The sequence below is a fragment of the Oncorhynchus masou genome, chromosome 5 (genome assembly GCF_036934945.1).
Source record: "Oncorhynchus masou masou isolate Uvic2021 chromosome 5, UVic_Omas_1.1, whole genome shotgun sequence".
NCBI classification, from domain to species: Eukaryota; Metazoa; Chordata; class Actinopteri; order Salmoniformes; family Salmonidae; genus Oncorhynchus; species Oncorhynchus masou.
In genome coordinates, this window is record NC_088216.1 from 54,921,524 (window position 1) to 54,940,420 (window position 18,897).

At 40.1% G+C, this 18,897-nt stretch overlaps 1 non-coding gene across 1 annotated transcript; it reads left to right on the top strand.

Moving 5' to 3' along the window:
- Positions 1-2,109: 2,109 nt before the first annotated feature.
- Positions 2,110-2,199, top strand: trnar-ucu (transfer RNA arginine (anticodon UCU)). The gene is given in 2 exon segments: positions 2,110-2,146; positions 2,164-2,199. It is a non-coding gene; the product is annotated as a tRNA-Arg (tRNA).
- Positions 2,200-18,897: the final 16,698 nt, after the last annotated feature.

Genomic DNA, 18,897 nt, shown 5'->3' on the forward strand with positions numbered 1-18,897 from the left:
GATCTGAAATTATTATTTTTTTTTATTTAATTAAGAAAGTCCGTTAAGAACAAATTCTTATTTACAATGACGGCCTACCCGGCCAAACCCAGACAATGCTGGGCCAATTGTGCACTGCCCTATGGGACTCCCAATCACAGCCATATGTGATACAGCCTGGAATGAAGCAGGGTGTCTATAGTGACACCTCTAGCACTGAGATGCAATGCCACTCAGGAGCCCCCTAAAAGCCCAAGGCGAGAGAGGCATGTTGAGATTTCCAGGGTTTATTTATAGCTGTGGTTATCAATTGTACTTCAGAGATGGAACATAAGTAACATAAAATTGATGTTGTGGTGGCAGCTGCAGAGAGATAATTAGGTGTACGAGACTTGACGTCAGAAGAGTTACAGGGTGTCCTGAGTGGTGGTGTTCTGTCTTGTCCTTTCAGGCTGTTGGCCTGAGGTAGGAATAGATAGATTGAAATAGTGGAGTAGGGTGGTGGGGTTTTAGTGAATGTTGGGTTAGATGGTGGGGTATTTGATGATTTATTTATTTAAAAAATTCAAGCAAAGTGTAAGGGAGTTATACTCCAGTCTAGTATGTGGCGGTAATGCAACATTTATTGCATGCCAACCGCCATTAAACCTCATTGAAGACCGCACAACATTGCTAACACTAGCTAGCTAGCCAGTAAATATATCCCCCCCCCAATAAAAAAATGTATGTTAGTAGGCTAAATTGGACATGTTATGAATCAAATTAATCTGCTGTCGACATCAGAATACGACTTGTAGCTTGCCACACTTACAACCATCCTTTTGCCAGGTTCCCATGAAGAATTTGTAATGCCAGTCCACCACAACATACCTGAGAGTCTCCCGATTAGCAAGGTGTAGTCTGTGTTTATTTTCATTGTGTAATAAAAAAAAACAGTTTGAGATCATTGTGAGGGGATTTCGCCAGTGGTTAGAATTGGAAATTGGAGAATTTGTTTTCCAAGGTTACAACAGTAACCACGGGGGCGGGGCTTAGCGAAGGGTAAATTCTATATAAATCAAGGAAATAGGTCGAATTGAAGAATCAAAACAACTTGCCCAATATTACGGTTTTTAAACCTGATCTTAAATTAATAGATTAAGCCCTTTATCTTGTGTATTGGATTACAGATATGAGAATTTTTAGCCTAACCTTCTGAATACAGTTCAAAACCTGGTGAGGGTGAGTGGTTTGACAAAAAGAGACTATGGATGATGACAGATTTACGGCATGAGATGAGCGGGGATAGACGGAATAAACACGATGGGTTTTCTGCTGTCAGATTCTCACAGTAAGAAAATTAAGAAATCATAAAAATGAACGATTCTAAGCTAAATACAAGGTCGTTACGGGATTCGATGTCGGGTTGGGGAGTGTATTATGTTTAGTAGAACACGACCCCTGAATCCGCTACATATACTTATTGGTAGGGTAACCTCGACTGGCCAGCCCTTATCAATGGTGATGATATTGCTCATTAGATTACTATAGGTCATGTACACAGGATACAGCTGGATGTAAACAGTGCAATGAATTGCTTACTTGCAAGTTGAATGAGAGGAGAGACGCGCATGGTCTCGTTCCTCACAATTATATAGCTCTGTTCTCATTGGTCAATTGGTTATTAACATGGTTGCACTGGCGTCTCGGATTGGTTGATGAGTGCAAATCGTAGTTCCAGACGACGATATGATTGGTTGTCGCAACCAGACATTTCATTGACTCACTGTTGTCAGGGAGGTAGCGTTTCATAGGGTTTCTTAACTACAATATTGTGTAGAAAGAGCAACACATTCCAAATATGTAATCAATTATAGGCTACTGAGTGCTGGAGTGGTGTAACAGTTGTGTTAAGTTTAATATATGACCAAAACTTGAGTTGTAGGCTACAGCTTGAGTAATCTTAGCCTACTGTGGTCTATTTTGAAAACAAATACAATAAAGCGTTTGATGTGTTTAGAGACATTGGATTTTAATTAAAATATTGTTCATATTTTAAAACTGCTCTAAACATGAGAGAATGACGTATACAAAAGAGTGCATCATTCGAGGCTGACATTTGTATTTCAAACTTCTCGACGTATACCCAGTGGCTCCGTGGCGCAATGGATAGCGCATTGGACTTCTAGGTTAAGGGTCGAAGTGATTCAAAGGTTGTGGGTTCGAGTCCCACCGGAGTCGTATTTTTTTTTAAATCTTATTGTGAAACATGAATATATAGAATGATAATAAAAAAGGAAACATGACAATAGTGCGACTACGAAAAATACGCGTAACCAATAACTATTACTCTCCATAGGTATAAACGCACAGCTCTATATGCACACTGTAGCCTAATCTTTCACCGGAATTCAAGACACAATATTAACCAAAAGCTGTATAATTTTATTTCCATCCGATGTCGGGTAGTTGTCATAGTCTATAATCCAATAGGCGACGGTTTACTATGTATATAAAAGCTTGAAACATTAAATACTGTGCTGTCAAAAGTTGTTTGTGAACCGCTTGTTGCTCTCGACGTGCTCGTTCAGGACTATGCAGCCTGAAAGCGTGCGTAACAGTGCAGGAGGCGTCGTCTAACACTTGGCCTCTGGTGCTGGAAAAGCTGAGACGTCCAGTCATACAGTGGTGGAGCAGTGAAGTGCAAGGAAACCACATCAGTCTCACATACAAATATAGAATACGTTATTTAGTAGGCTGATGGAAAAACACATATCAACACAATAATTCCGCTATGAACAAATATTGAAATATCCTTTTTTTATTTAGCTAATAATTATCTTACTTTTTAGCTCCGCATTGTTGGGAATTTTCTCGTAAGTAAGCATTTCACGGTAAAGTCTACACCGGTTGAATACGGCGCGTGTGACCAATGCAATTTGATTGGATTTGAACACGCACAATGGTGCCCCAGTCGATGCATCTGAACCGTGTGATAGTGACCAAACAGGTTGGATGGGTAGTATACCCGGGGCGTTCTAATCACATCCTCTGTGTCAACAAATAAGACTACAATAGAGTATACTTTCTGTGAGGACAGGGTCGCCCCTTCTCTTTCTCGAATAGACTCTCTGTCAATAGAAAGTTTTGGCTGTATCTCCCATTAGGAATTCCTAGTGTAGTTGATCCATTATTACGTAGTCTACTACAGAGTAGTATCAATACCAGACATAAATAGGTATTTACATGCAGTCATGCATGAGCAAGTAGTGGCCACACGAGTTAATTGTTCAAAACATATTTGCCTTTCTCTTGAATCCAATTAGATCAAGTTAAATCGTTATTGCGATGACATTTGGTGCTAATATCATATCATTTCATGTATTTTTGTGAGATTAATAACAAGTTAGAAAAAATATAGGCCTATGGATTAATAATAACGGGATAAATAACAACGTCTCTTCATTAGGCCTATAAAAAACAGTAGGCTCAAACACATAATGCAGAGACGTTATTATTTATCCATTATTTAACAGGGCAAGTCCGTTAAGAACAAATTCTTATTTACAATGAAGGCCAATTATGCGTCCTATGGACTCCCAATCACGGCCAAATGTGCGACAGCCCAGATTCAAACTAAGGATTGTAGTGACGCCTTTTGCATTCTGCTGCAGTGCCTTAGACAGCTGCTCTATTTAAGAGCCCACTCTCTCCCTGTCACACGTTAACGTCTGACAGGAAGAGAAAGTTGCACGTTTGCGTTTATCCAGACGACAAACAATATTTCACTCTCTCCCAGGCTTGCAGCATCAGCTTGGGCTAGATTGATGCATCTCCGAAACCATGCATGTCATGTCCTGCACATCCAAGCCTTCACTGAAGAGCCTAAGCGAACGGCGCAGTCAGTGCACACTTTTGGTTTAGGGCGAAGGTGCACAAAACACAGCGAAGTAGAGCCTACAATTATGCTACAATAGGGTAGGCAAAGGAGGGAAGGGTTCGAATACCCCAGCCACCATGGCTATTCGTTTCTGCATAGGCTGTTCAGATGGAACGATTCATCCATTTTTATTTGTCACCTAAATGATTCCGGTATGCAGGCCTGTTGTACTGTGTTACTTAACATTGAGGATAAACCACAAGGGAGCTCTGCTACCTTTATTTCGGCAGCCTTATGAAGGTCATATTAAAATGACTGATCTCTCCAAGTTTATATTATGAAGTGCCTCCCCCTAAACGATAAATAAAAAGTGTATACATGCGATCAATGATCTTAATGTAACAGGGTGCTCATTACTCTTCTACTTCGCTAACATCGATTGTTTCGGACTCAAGCCAATGCTTCTGTAAATAGCGGACCAGCCGTTATACAAAGTGATTTGTCCATTAACAAACGCTAGTTCGAGTCAATTCATTAAAAGTAAATTGATGTGCCCCTACACTTATTGCCAAGGATCACGGGATGAGGCTAATATTAATTAATATTAATAATATATCTGCTCATATTAATTAAAAATTACAATATGTGTAGTTGTTCCGTATGGCTATCATAAGATGAATGCACAAACTATAAGTCACTCTGGACAGCAACAAAAAAAGGAAAACAACAATAACATACAATTGTCATTCTGAATATGTTATGATAAAGTAGTCTTTATGATGTATCAGGCTTGCAATCTTATACAAAAATTAATGAACATCCTGAATTTCAAAGTCAGTGAGCAAGAAAAAAAGGTCGAATATCCTTTTTAAATGTGCAAGTTCCCTTTCTGAGGCGATTCAACAAATATCAGAACTTATTCAACTTCACCCCAGACCAATTTTAATTTTTAGTATAGGCCTGTGAGAGATAAGTGGAGTTAGAGTGGCTTGTTGGTAATCGATTGAGAGAAGACATCCACAGAATTTGGAGAATTTTAATGCAAATTAATGTTGCTTCTGTCAGACCCGGTGACCGGGTCAGCTTTGTCCCAAGGCAAGTCAGAGGTCAAAAGGTCGAAGTTGAACTAGGGAACAAGTTCCAATCACCCAAGGAAGACCATGTTGTCGAGGAGTAAGTGAAGAGCTGTAAACACCAGTAAACATGCAATTTGATGTTTCTAATTTAGGTGAATTTGTAACGAGTGAAAACACTCAAATAAATATTTGAAATGTTCTGTAAAACTGTGCATAACATCATCCCCATTTGCACCTGAATTTAATCAAATTCATTGATGCAGTAGCAACTTATTTTCTTAATTTTGTATTTTCTTAACATATAGGGCCTACATGAGTATATAGAAAGAATTTAAAACATGTAGGCTATACAACAGCATGCTGGTATAGTTCGTTGTGCCTTTTAAGGGTTTCAATTTTCAACCAATATCCGACTATATATGAGCCACTTTAAAATTCTGAATGTACCCCATTTCTCTCACGTTTCCGCCCGTTGTCACGTTGTTTCCTCCTTGTTTCCCCCAAAATATATCGGCATAATGCGGGAATCAATAGTGACCAGTCGATTGTTGTTTTTCTCCATAATCTAAATTGTTATGTCCGTCATTAACTTGCCAGCAGTCATTTACAGTTTGTAACTTAATTTAAGAGATGGTAAAATGTATGTAGATCTAGTCCAACTTTAAAAGCATGTTTGTTGGCTGCACTACTTAAACTTTGAAAGTAATTCGTTTTGAATTGAATGAGGCTACTCGGTAAATTGGGCTAGTTGCTTTTTTCTCTACCCATGCTGAAATCTAGCAAAACCACTGCTGATAAAAGTGACGGACCCTATCGAGAAATGATAGGAAATGAATTTTAAGACCAGAAAACTTGCCGTGTCTATTAAATATAGCCTAGGCCTAATCTAGTCTACTCTGGCTATACAGGCTATACAGGCTATGTGCTATGCTTTTTGATGTTGTGTTATAGGCTACTAGCCTTTATAATTAATTTTGATACAATGGAACATTTTATTTCATGCTGAATTTGGGCATTTATTTCATATTCCCAATGTAAAATAGATGGTGTGTGTTATCTTCTCCGTTTCAGACGGCGTGTGGGTAACATCTTGAAAAGGGTCTAAAAGCAGGTCATGTGCGGTGAAGAATGTCATGGAATTAGTGTCACGTGCTCTATGGGGTCTTTCGCGGTCATTTATATTGTAGCCTAAAACAATTATTTATGTTTTGATTTGTTTTTGTAAATAGCCCAGATGAACTATTGCCACAATACTGGGACGGGATAACTACATTGCAAACCATTTCTATTAAATCCCATGGAAAATGTGTGCGACACTGCTTAAATGCAGATGCATGCATGCAGAATGGCACACGGGTCTATGTTCAAAGAGCATTTTGCAATGGTGTATATAATTACGCTGATATAATGTTATCACCGTAGTCTGATCATTGACCCCGACGTTCTGGTAATAACTACGTGAGTAGGTTACAGAGGATTATGTGAGACATTATGCCTGTAGGAAACAGCAGGAGCACTAGCTGCAAGCATAATATTTGATAATGAATTGGTTGTTGAGATAAGAATAAAACACATTAGGCTACAGAGAACATTGAGAGATATGATTTTCTAAAATTACATATCAACCCCTTACAATCTTAGAGCCTATTTAATGACCAGTATCTAATAAACGTTCCCCGTGTAGGCCTAACTATTATGAAACTGGACATTAAAAAAAATAAACATGTTCCACTTTAAAATTAATGATGAACTTTTTAGGCTTAATGAAACCACCATAACCCATCATGACACTTACATAGATGCTTCACAAACCATTTATGAGCAGTCATGAGGGGTGATATAGAATGTCCTTAAATCTTGTGCTTGGCGGAAGGTAGCATAACCCTTTTGACACCATTTACCTAACGTTAGACAGTGGTGTAACAATTACTCAATTGTCATACTTGAGTAAAAGTAAATATACCTTAAACAATAGCTCAAGCAAAAGTGAAAGTCAAGTAAAATACTACTTGAGTAAAAGTCTAATGTATATATATTTTTTAAGTATCTGGTTTAATAAATATATCTGGTAAAAAGAAAAATCCGACTCAATTAACAAACATAAAAATAAAAAGTAAATGCTATAGGTCTACATCAAATTCCGTATATTTAGCAAACCAGACAGCACGATTTCTTATTTTCTAGTTTAAAAAAATGTATTTATGGACAGCCAGCGGCACACCAACACTCAGACATATTTTACAAACTAAATATTTTTGTTTGCAGTAGGGATGACAATGCATTATATTGATAGGTGTGGAATTGGACCATGCTGTTCTGCCTGAGCATTCGAAATGTAGCAACTACTTTTGGGTGTCAGGGTATATGTATGAAAGTAAAAAATATAAATTTTCTTTAGGAATGTAGTAGAGTAAAAAGTAAAGTTGTCATAAATATATATACTAAAGTACAGATACCCCACAAAGCTACTAGGATCCTACTGAAAGTATTTTTACAGTTATTGTACACCACTGAACTTACATTTGCCTTTGGGTGTGTTCATAAATTCAATCTGGAGTGCCAGAGTGCGCTAAGAGTGATCTCTGGGCGTTCGTAAATTCAGAGCGTTGTCAGATTGTCCGTTCATAAATTCAGAGCTCTTAGAGTGCTCAGAGCAAACACTGGACGCTCTGGCCGAGGAGCGTGTTCTGACCACACAACTGGAGTCAAGCACCCAAGCTAACTGGTTAACGTTGGCAAGTTTGCTAGTTACTTCCAGACACAAAAGAGAGAACACCTCACTCTGACCATTTTACAGAGCTGGTTAGGCTGTTTTCATGTTATCCAGAGTGTTGGTGACTGTAACTGTGCTGCTGGCAACAATTTAATTATGCATTTTTGCCGACGTTTACTGACACCGGCCATATTCAACTAGTGTTGAGCGTTCATAAATTCATCATTTATTCTGAGCTCTTACACACTCAGACTAGAGTCCTCTGAAACCGGAGTAGATAGTCAAAACGAATTTACAAATAAGGCAAAGTGAATTTCTCATTAAGCCTCAATTGGTATCCTCCATTGAAGGTGAGACCATGGCAACATCCATATTTAGCCTACATAATGCAATCTGTATTCCAATAATGCTTTTCTGCCTACTTCAGTTTTTTTCAGTAGGCAATTCATTTTATGGACCTGTTACTTACTATGCTATCTATTACATAGGGATGTTGAGAGTAGCCCAGGGCCCTTATTCACAAAGGTTCTTAGAGTAGGCATGCTGATCTTGGGTCAGTTTAGCCTTTTAGATCAGCACTCCTACTCTAAGAACCTTTGTGAACAACGGCCCAGTTTTATGAAATGGACTGCACCCAGCTGGGGCATGGGTCTGCAGTCAGTGCAGCCCACTGAGGTTTGGTGTGATGGAGAGTGGAGGAGGAGGTCAGTGAGTACCATCACTCAGAGCCTCTCTGAAGGTAGATTTTCCAGGGCCCTGATAAATGACAGGATAGGCCCAAACACACAGAGCTATCTCTCTCTCTTTATTCTTTATCTCCTTTCTTCTCTCCCACTATCTCTTTTGCTCTCTCTTACTATTTCTTTTATCTCCCTTTTCTTTGCTACCTCAACGAAAGGCCAACGCACACAGAGCTATCTCTCTCTTTATTCTTTATCTCTTCCTACATCACTTCTTCTGCCCTTTGTGGCCTTTCTGTCTCTCTCACTCTCCCTCTTTCACTTTCTCTCTCCCTACTTTAGGTCTGCCCCATTTATATAGGTTCATTTCTAACATTTAAGGTAATTTATATCAAAGACCAGCTTTTTACAACACCAAACCAGTCCATTTTATCACTGTTTATACTAACTTGGCTCACCACTTGACAGCAAGTAGGCCTACATTGATGCCCTCTTTATACTGTATATCCTTCTATCACTGGTTTCTTTAAGACCCCACAATGACCTTTCAACTCTCTAAGAACTGGGTTTATCCCATAGTTGGATAGCATCGCTCCAAAATGTGATGTATTGTGATTGCTCTGACCAAGTGTCGTTATTATTTATTTTATTTCACCTTTATTTAACCAGGTAGGCAAGTTGAGAACAAGTTCTCATTTACAATTGCAACCTGGCCAAGATAAAGCAAGCAGTTCGACACATACAACGACACAGATTTACACATGGAGTAAAACAAACATACAGTCAATAATACAGTATAAACAAGTCTATATACGATGTGAGCAAATGAGGTGAGATAAGGGAGGTAAAGGCAAAAAAAGGCCATGGTGGCAAAGTAAATACAATATAGCAAGTAAAACACTGGAATGGTAGATGTGCAATGGAAGAATGTGCAAAGTAGAAATAAAAATAATGGGGTGCAAAGGAGCAAAATAAATTAATTAATTAAATACAGTAGGGAAAGAGGTAGTTGTTTGGGCTAAGTTATAGGTGGGCTATGTACAGGTGCAGTAATCTGTGAGCTGCTCTGACAGTTGGTGCTTAAAGCTAGTGAGGGAGATAAGTGTTTCCAGTTTCAGAGATTTTTGTAGTTCGTTCCAGTCATTGGCAGCAGAGAACTGGAAGGAGAGGCGGCCAAAGAAAGAATTGGTTTTGGGGGTGACTAGAGAGATATACCTGCTGGAGCGTGTGCTACAGGTGGGAGATGCTATGGTGACCAGCGAGCTGAGATAAGGGGTGACTTTACCTAGCAGGGTCTTGTAGATGACATGGAGCCAGTGGGTTTGGCGACGAGTATGAAGCGAGGGCAAGCCAACGAGAGCGTACAGGTCGCAATGGTGGATAGTATATGGGGCTTTGGTGACAAAACGGATTGCACTGTGATAGACTGCATCCAATTTGTTGAGTAGGGTATTGGAGGCTATTTTGTAAATGACATCGCCAAAGTCGAGGATTGGTAGGATGGTCAATTTTACAAGGGTATGTTTGGCAGCATGAGTGAAGGATGCTTTGTTGCGAAATAGGAAGCCAATTCTAGATTTAACTTTGGATTGGAGATGCTTGATATGGGTCTGGAAGGAGAGTTTACAGTCTAACCAGACACCTAAGTATTTGTAGTTGTCCACGTATTCTAAGTCAGAGCCGTGCAGGTATTGTATTTAAGAGCAATTGGAGGCCACGGAAGGAGAGTTGAATGGCATTGAAGGTTGCCTGGAGGGTTGTTAACACTGTGTCCAAAGAAGGGCCAGAAGTATACAGAATGGTGTCGTCTGCATAGAGGTGGATCAGAGACTCACCAGCAGCAAGAGCGACCTCATTGATGTATACAGGGAGAAGAGAGTCGGTCCAAGAATTGAACCCTGTGGCACCCCCATAGAGACTGCCAGAGGTCAGGACAGCAGACCCTCCGATTTGACACACTGAACTCTATCAGAGAAGTAGTTGGTGAACCAGGCGAGGCAATCATTTGACAAACCAAGGCTGTCGAGTCTGCCGATGAGGATGTGGTGATTGACAGAGTCGAAAGCCTTGGCCAGATCAATGAATACGGCTGCACAGTAATGTTTCTTATCGATGGCGGTTAAGATATCGTTTAGGACCTTGAGCGTGGCTGAGGTGCACCCATGACCAGTTCTGAAACCAGATTGCATAGCAGAGGAGGTATGGTGAGATTCGAAATGGTCGGTAATCTGTTTGTTGACTTGGCTTTCGAAGACCTTAGAAAGGCATGGTAGGATCGATATAGGTCTGTAGCAGTTTGGGTCAAGAGTGTCCCCCCCTTTGAAGAGGGGGATGATCGCAGCTGCTTTCCAATCTTTGGAAATCTCAGACTACACGAAAGAGAGGTTGAACAGGCTAGCAATAAGGGTGGCAACAATTTCAGCAGATAATTTTAGAAAGAAAGGGTCCAGATTGTCTAGCCCGGCTGATTTGTAGGGGTCCAGATTTTGCAGCTCTTTCAGAACATCAGCTGACTGGATTTGGGAGAAGGAGAAATGGGGAAGGCTTGGGCGAGTTGCTGTGGGGGGTGCAGTGCTGTTGACCGGGGTAGGAGTAGCCAGGTGGAAAGCATGGCCAGCTGTAGAAAAATGCTTATTGAAATTCTCAATTATGGTGGATTTATCAGTGGTGACAGTGTTTCCTATCTTCAGTGCAGTGGGCAGCTGGGAGAAGGTGTTCTTATTCTCCATGGACTTTACAGTGTCCCAGAACTTTTTTGAGTTAGTCCTAACTTTTGATCCACGTTTCCCAGCTTGGTGGTGGGAGGATATTGAGCCTTGTCCTGGGCAGGTGCTGTATCCCAGCTATGACCTTGTGGGTTTGGTTCTAGTGTTGCAGGAAGCAAATTTCTGCTTGAAAAAGCTAGCCTTGGCTTTTCTAACTTCCTGTGTATAATGGTTTCTAGCTTACCTGAACAGCTGCATATCACGGGGCTGTTCGATGCAAATGCAGAACGCCATAGGATGTTTTTGTGTTGGTTAAGGGCAGTCAGGTCTGGGGAGAACCAAGGGCTATATCTGTTCCTGGTTCTAAATTTCTTGAATGGGGCATGTTTATTTAAGATGGTTAGGAAGGCATTTTTTTTAAATATCCAGGCATCCTCTACTGACGGGATGAGATCAATATCCTTCCAAGATACCCCGGCCAGGTCGATTCGAAAGGCCTGCTCGCTGAAGTGTTTCAGGGAGCGTTTTACAGTGATGAGTGGAGGACGTTTGACCGCTGACCCATTACGGATGCAGGCAATGAGGCAGTGATCACTGAGATCTTGGTTGAAGACAGCAGAGGTGTATTTAGAGGGCAAGTTGGTTAGGATGATATCTATGAGAGTGCCCGTGTTTAAGGCTTTGGGGAGGTACCTGGTAGGTTCATTGATAATTTGTGTGAGATTGAGGGCATCAAGTTTAGATTGTAGGATGGCTGGGGTGTTAAGCATGTTCCAGTTTAGGTCGCCTAGCAGCACGAGCTCTGAAGATAGATGGGGGGCAATCAGTTCACATATGGTGTCCAGAGCACAGCTGGGGGCAGAGGGTGGTCTATAGCAGGCGGCAATGGTGAGAGACTTGTTTTGAGAGAGGTGGATTTTTAAAAGTAGAAGTTCAAATTGTTTGGGTACAGACCTAGATAGCCTGCAGAGTTCTGTCCTACTATCTTTGCAGTATATTGCAACACCACCCCCTGGCAGTTCTATCTTGTCTGAAAATGTTGTAGTTTGCAATTAAAATTTCAGAATTTTTGGTGGTCTTCCGAAGCCAGGATTCAGACACAGCTAGAACATCTGGGTTGGCAGAGTGTGCTGAAGCAGTGAATAGAACAAACTTAGGGAGGAGGCTTCTAATGTTAACATGCATGAAACCAAGGCTATTACAGTTACAGAAGTCATCAAAAGAGAGCGCCTGGGGAATAGGAGTGGAGCTAGGCACTGCAGGGCCTGGATTCACCTCTACATCGCCAGAGGAACAGATGAGGAGTAGAATAAGGGTGCGGCTAAAAGCAATAAGAATTGGTTGTCTAGAACATCTGGAACAGAGAGTAAAAGGAGGTTTCTGGGGGTGATAAAATAGCATCAAGGTATAATGTACAGACAAAGGTATGGTAGGATGTGAATACAGTGGAGGTAAACCTAGGTATTGAGTGATGAAGAGAGAGATATTGTCTCTAGAAACATCATTGAAACCAGGAGATGTCATTGCATTTGTGGGTGGTGGAACTAATAGGTTGAATAAGGTATAGTGAGCAGGACTAGAGGCTCTACAGTGAAATAAGCCAATAAACACTAACCAGAACAGCAATGGACAAGGCATATTGACATTACGGAGAGGCATGCTTAGTCGAGTGATCAAAAGGGTCCAGTGAGTGGAGAGGTTGGTTGGGGGTCACAGCGATTTAGACAGCTAGCCAGGCCATCGGTAGCAAGCTAGCATAGGATGGAGGTCTGTTATTAGCCACCTCTTGCGTTCCGTCAGTAGATTAGTGGTGTTCCGTGTGGTAGAGGGGATTAATCCAAATCACACAACAACAACAACAAAAATAAAAACTATAGATATAGTTATAGAGGCCCAAGAAGAAAAATAATAATAATAATAATAATAAAAATAAATAAAAAATTGTCCGATTGTCTATTCAGATAGCAGCCGATAAGACAGCTAACGGTTAGCAGGCCGCAGATGGGCGTTCAGGTAACGTCGCGACGGAGGAGCCAGCCGGATAACTCCTTCGGGTAGATAACATCGGCAGTCCAGTTGTGAAGGCCCGGTGGGGCTCCGCGTAGGCAGTAAAACGGGTCCGGATAGGTGACTGCAGCCCAGGAGTGATTGATGGAACTCTTCAGCTGGCTAGCTCCGGAATAATTGATGTTTGCTCCGGAATCGACGGATAGCAGCTAGCTCGCTGTGAGATCCAGGTATGAATGTCCAGAGTTAGCGGTTGAAATCCAGGGACAGAAAAATTGGTCCGGTATGTTCCGTTCCGAGCCGCGCTGCGCTGTGCCGTACAAAACTGGCGATAGATTTTCGAGCTAAAGGATAGCTGATGACCACAGACCGTGGTTAGCTGAATACTAACAATTTGACAGTAAAGAAGCTAACTAGCTTCTGAACTAGCTTCTGATTGGCTTCTGGATTAGCTTCTGGCTAGCTTCTGGCTAGCTTCTGGCTAGTTTCTGGCTAGCTTCTTGGAATTTCTGGCTAGCTTCTTGGAGGATTACAGATTTGAGGTAAATAATACTTTTTTATAAATATAAATTGGTGAGGCGCGTTGCAGGAGAGTGTTTTGAAGATGAGTTTATGGAAAATTAAAAAATGTATGTGAAAAAATGTTGTAAATAATATATATATATATATAAAAAAAAGTTGTAAATATATATATATATATATATATATATACACGGGACACGACAAGACGAGGACAAAAGACGTCTGAACTGCTATGCCATCTTGGATGGTTTCGGCCTATTAGGCCTATAGCTTCTCATTTGATATCATTGGAGAACAGTTTACCCGATTATATTCATTTTATAGCCTACGACACCATGACAGGAGCCTTGTTAGGGATACTTGAGTTGAGTACTACACTTGTCAAGGGCCGAACCTAACTTTGAAGCACACGCGTGTGTCATTCGAATTTTCACACATTTCCCATTGACATCAACGCATGATTTAGCACAAGCGTTAAAGTTTTGTGTGCGTGTCTCAAATTAGGATTTGGACTTTTGTCTCTTGACATGTCAAATGATTTATTAATAGCCTATGACTTCATTGTATATGAAGTCTACAGCTCATTGTTCAAAATATAATTTTAAACATATAAAAAAATACCCTCGACCCTTACCTGAAACAGGTTGACCTGTCAAGCGCCTCAATTCAATCACAACTCAGAAGTAATTCAACCCTAGGACCCGTGATGACGTTGACTGCTTAGACTGTCCCTCGGTTTGTTCAAGCAATGGCACCTTACCTCGAGTTGAGGACCAAAGTTAGACAAAAGTTATGCATGATCTGGAAATCAACAGGATTCAACTTTTTATTTTCTCTATTAGAAGATCTGTATTTAAATATTGAAAGTAAATATATTTTCTGAAAAAACAGTTAGCCTACTAACTGAAGTGATCTGAAGACAATGACGATCTATAGTGAACCCATGACTTTATTATGGACTCAGCACTGCATAAGCTGCATGACTATGTGGTGGGCTCGGATGGTAAGAATCTGGTCGATCCAACTTCTGTTGTGGTGTTTATATTTTTCAGTGAGACATATATTCATGAAACAGTTCCTGCACATCGAGAATGTATGTTTCCATCTTAGTAATTTAGCAGACACACTTTTTCAGAGCAACTTACAGGAGCAATTAGGGTTATGTGCCTTGGTCAATCACACAATGACAGATTCTTCACCTTCTCTGGGATTCAAACCAGCGACCTGTTGGTTACTGGCCCAATGCTCTAACGGTATTTTGCAGTACAATATAGGCACATGTTTATCATGTCATGTTTCCCCAAACTATTAATTATCATCTGGCGAAATATAGATTTCTAATCGAGGTCTACCTCTTCCAAACTGTTATCATAAAACTAAAGCACATTTTTATCAGTGGGGGAAAAATGATATAACATCCAAATCTCTCTGAAATCAAAGGAGACCTAGCAACACAATTACAGTAGGCATTTTGACTAACTTTAGAGAAAAGAGATTCACATTCTCAAATTTGCAAAACACTTTCAGACGTTTTAATTATATGGATTATATGGAACTGAAACCTTAAATTCAGCATGATCATACATTTCTGTACGCTAAATCTATACATTGGAATAATTTTGTAATAAGGGGACAAATTGATGTGTTTAACTGTGGCTGTTGTGCCATTGACATATCTTTTAGAGATGAACACACAAAAATAATAAGAGATTAACCATGCTGTCTCTTAACCTTTTAAAAAGATATCTCTTAAATGATATAGCTAATCATTATTTTACCTTCTTAGGTTTTGAGGAACTTGTTTTTTTCTGAATGTTTTACAATTTTCTAATAATGTGCCAGGCTCCAACAGGATGGATGTATTTATAACAGACATCCATTTGAAAATATCCAGCACAGTCTAGTTATAATCATAATAATTCACAAATGAACAGTTCTTCATTATGTAAGCCACTTACCTTTATTTATTGTGTTTGGGTGCCATGTCTGTCTTCACTCACATAGACCAGGTGTCCGGCGTGGTAGTAGAGACAGGGGCAGTCGCTATAAAGCCATTGACACTTGAGTGTTTCTCATGTGTCTTTCTATTCACTAGCATCAGTGGTCATTGATCTCTGAAAGGTATTTGGTCAAGTGAGATTTCCCCTCATCACTGGGTTCACAGGTCAGGAAGCTGCTGGAGCATCATGGGTCCAGGGCCCGTATTCATAAAGCATCTCAGAGTAGGAGGGCTGATTTAGGATCAGTTTTGCCATTGAGATTGTAATGAAGGGACGGGGGGACCTGATAGATCAGCACTCCTACTCTGAAGCACATCAAAAATACGGACCCAGAAGGCAGCTTAGCACTAGTAGTCATATTGAATTTCCTTCCTATATGTACAAGATGGCACACCTTTGAATTCAACCAACAGTGTATGAAGAAACAATGTATATTATATTTCCCTTTTGTCACTATTCTCCCTTTTGTTTTCTTTTGCTACTGTGTCAGTTTTTCATCATGGCAATAACACAGTATACTCTCATTGCATTATTGATTGATGTGATTGGGTGATATGGAGAATGGTAGTGAGTTAAAGACGGATAGAGACAGTGTGCAAATAGAGATAAGTCTTCATAATAAACAGACCAGGGGCCCTGTTTCCGATCACAAAGTAATTCCTATGATTGATAGATGAGTTGCTGTAACCCTTGCATGTGTGTGTTTTCCCTACAGGAATCAAGTACAAGAGCAACTCCTGAGGGTGTGGTTCAGTTGTGGAGAGGCCTGGATGGTGAAAAATAATCACAGTGTAAATGAATTTATGTGCCTGTGCTCCTCTTCATCCAGCAGTCCTGCTGTGTTGACTACTGTCTCCTGTGTAAACCTTTTTGGTGTGTGTGTGTGTGTGTGTGTGTGTGTGTGTGTGTGTGTGTGTGTGTGTGTGTGTGTGTGTGTGTGTGTGTGTGTGTGTGTGTGTGTGTGTGTGTGTGTGTGTGTGTTAGCATTTGTGTTGGTTTTGTAGACTCATCCTGTGTGTTTGACTACTAGAGAGAATACAATTAAGATCTGTAGAGAAGTCAATTAAGATACAGTATGTACTTCATTATTGATATATGTACAGTACTTGTTCCCCATTTTTGATTACCATTGCAGAAATGGAAATAAATAATCAATAAACATAATTAAAATGTATTTACTACTTGAGGTTGTTATTGTTGAATTACAATCATCTAAACATGATTAAAATGTATTTACTACTTGAGGTTGTTATTGTTGAATTACAATCATCTAAACTTGATTAAAATGTATTTACTACTTGAGGTTGTTATTGTTGAATTACAGTCATCTAAACTTGATTAAAATGTATTTACTACTTGAGATTGTTATTGTTGAATTACAATCATCTAAACTTGATTAAAATGTATTTACTACTTGAGGTTGTTATTGTTGAATTACAATCATCTAAACTTGATTAAAATGTATTTACTACTTGAGGTTGTTATTGTTGAAATACAATCATCTAAACTTGATTAAAATGTATTTACTACTTGAGGTTGTTATTGTTGAATTACAGTCATCTAAACTTGATTAAAATGTATTTACTACTTGAGATTGTTATTGTTGAATTACAATCATCATCAAAATCATCATAACCATCATCATGTTCATCATAATCGTCATCACCATCACCCTTCCTCTCAGTGTCACCATCATGGGATATGGTCTGTTTGCATGGAGGCCATTTCGGGGAGATTTGATATACATTTGAAAATTAACAGCAATATGCAGTGCATGAGTACAACACTGAGACACATCCACGGTCCCAGCTGGGTGGGCTAATGGAATCCTACAGACTCACTTCAACATTTGCATAATAAGCAGATCCTGTCTGTGTGACAGCTCCCAGGGTCGTCCAGGGTTCACCTGCCTCCCCTGCTCCTGTTTCTCTCCAGAGCATAATAAATAAATCTCCCGGTAGCTTCTTCTGTTTACCGTCTGAATATTAATTCATTCACAGTCGATAGTGGAGCTGCCCCAGAGACACACAGGAAACCGTGTTTATTTGTAATAGCCTGCATCTGAAACAGGGCACAAAGAAATGTCTGCCAGCAAAAAAAAGGTGTCCTTCCTCGTCCTTCCCTTTTCTCTTTAATTAGCTCAGCACTGCATCACTCTTAAACCGACCTGCATCTCGCCAACACACACACACACACACACCTCCCTAGGTTGGAGGATAATTCATTTTTTGTCTGAACTCATTTTCAGCTCATGTTAATTCATGAAATAATTAATTACTAGTCATTAACTTTGTTTAAAATTGGATCATAAATGTGCATGATGTCTCGATGATTCCATGCACCTCATCCAACAGTCCTTAGCCTACTCATGCCCTGAGTTTACTGGATAAGACCTAGATTCAATCAGATCAAGCGTTAACAGGTAATAGCAGACACCCGCATAGCATATTGTTTTGGAGTGTCAGAGGTGGAAAATGTGATATAGCCGTTAAATCGGTGAGCAGCTACTCTTGCGATCATTGTCACAAAGCCACATCCAATCCATCACATTAGAAGTTCAGAGCTAGAAAATGTAGGTTATATACAAAAATGTTATGCTAAAACTGAAAATTCATGAAATGAAATAATGAGGATTTCTATCATCTAATTAAGGTGTAGATTACATCTCACATTCCAGTGTTTGAACTTGTAAACAAGGCTGCATGGGATTTCTGTTAATCTGACCACAGTGCAGCCAATGGCAATGTCTGCTTTAGATATAATACTGGGAGACACTTGCCTTTTCACTTGTCTGTCTAATCCTCTAAGAGCGCATACAGTGCATCTAGTTTCCTGATAAACCTGCTAAATGCATTGGTGAGCCTTGGTGAAGTGGGTCAACCTTGGTACTCAGGTGAAGTGACCCATAGGTCAAGTGATAATGCTGTCATGTAATCAATCAATGCATGCTGAAACCCTTCAAACACTGTGGAGACAAGAACAGCCAGACAACAGATCCAAACACCCTAACTGCTCAGTGAGATGGTGCAAGTAGCAGCATTGTCATTTGCTAGCGGTGGACACGCCACGCTGACCTGTCTCTCTCTCTCTGTCTCTCTCTCTCTGTCTCTCTGTCTCTCTCTCTCTCTCTGTCTCTCTCTGTCTCTCTCTCTGTCTCTCTCTCTCTGTGTCTCTCTCTCTCTGTCTCTATCTCTCTGTCTCTCTGTCTCTGTCTCTCTCTCTCATATTTTAGAGTTCATGTTAAAGCTTGTTAACCCATTGTCTTTAAGGGTCTTGAACAGTGTCTTAACAATTCATTATCCTTCCTCTTGACTGTGCTCTGTGTATGTGTACCTTATACAGTTGAAACCTTATCC